The sequence below is a fragment of the Cyanistes caeruleus genome, chromosome 3, assembly GCF_971803275.1.
Source record: "Cyanistes caeruleus chromosome 3, bCyaCae1.hap1.1, whole genome shotgun sequence".
Classification (NCBI taxonomy): Eukaryota; Metazoa; Chordata; class Aves; order Passeriformes; family Paridae; genus Cyanistes; species Cyanistes caeruleus.
The window spans coordinates 40,563,287-40,564,652 of NC_141703.1; the positions used below are offsets into that span (position 1 = coordinate 40,563,287).

General features: G+C 34.6%; 1 protein-coding gene across 1 annotated transcript in view; it reads right to left on the bottom strand.

Moving 5' to 3' along the window:
- The window catches only part of HS6ST3 (heparan sulfate 6-O-sulfotransferase 3), a 271,118-nt gene that overhangs the window by 238,029 nt on the left and 31,723 nt on the right, over window positions 1-1,366 (bottom strand). The gene's annotated exons all lie outside the window — the stretch shown is intronic.

A 1,366-nucleotide genomic window follows, 5' to 3' on the forward strand; every position in this document is an offset into this window, starting at 1 on the left:
AAAAAGGACAGGTTTATGTGGGAGGAATGACACATGATATACTCTAATAAGATGGATAGAAATGCACTTCTCCATTTGTTATCTTTTTCTACAAGGGTAAATAAATGAGGGCTTGGTTTCACTCATTAATAAAAACCATATGTACAATTTTATATCTTAACATATTTCTATTTAAGTTCACACTACCATTTAGCTCTGATGAGCACTGCATGTATTTCACATCCAAATGAACAGTACAATTATTAAGATAAAGTAATTTTACAGAAGCTTCTCAATTTAATAAATCCATATTAGGTTCTAATATGGATGTAAAGACAAGATCTGTTACTTTGACTGCTATCTGAGAAATACAATTAAAGCCTAATTTGTTGAAAAGCACTTTGAGGCACAGATACAGGATCTGATGGGCATGCAATTAAATAAATTACACTTTCAGAACAGTAGAGTAACTCCAAATGTTAGGTAACATATGAACAACCTTCTAGAAAAATCAAGCCATGTGCAGGTATTTTCCAACACCATAAAAAATCTAAATGTCATTTTACTTGACTCAGTTATAAAAACCTTTTGATCAACTAAGCAGCAATATTACATCCCTTGCTGACTCACTTTTGTCATCTGGTTGCAAATTATTTTTAAACAATACCTGACAAATACTGTGCTTTACTCTCCCAGGATCTGGATCAGGATGAAGAACATTTCCAAACACGGAAGGAGAAGTCTCCAAACATAGGAGAAGTAAGGGGGGGGGGGAAAAAAATGGAACCCAATATCTTAAATAAGCCTTTAGTATTATCTTACATCATGGCCGATATCTGGTTGGACTTATTATTTTTGCTCTTTTTTTGAAAAAATACTGTATTCTATTTTTGCTACTCAAAGTCCTACTTAAGACAAGCAAAATCCCTAAACAAAACCCAAGAAATGACTGTTCATGATTGCTGAACAAAGTCCAGAGTTACTGTGATTAAAGAAGTCTGTGCTTTCTTATTGCCACATTTAGATGCACAAACTTGTTCCTGCCACTTTCCATCCTACCTACCACCCTCTACCTACCCACCACAGTGATTAGCATATCTGGAAAGGAATGGGGCATCCATGTGAGAGAGGAGAGAGTCTAGATTCCAAGTAGTAACTATAGTGAATTTAAACTCAAACTGCTTCAGAATTGTCATGCTTTATGACATAAAACTCTCACTATTAGAGAATCCAATGTGGATCTCTTTTTTGCTATGAATTTCATGCTTCCTCTTTCCTGAGTTTTGATTGCTTATGCTATGTACAGGGCATACAATGAAAGCCAACAATAAACACATGGTAATGTATTTAGGAGAGTCACTGTCCAGAAATGAATTATGAATATAGA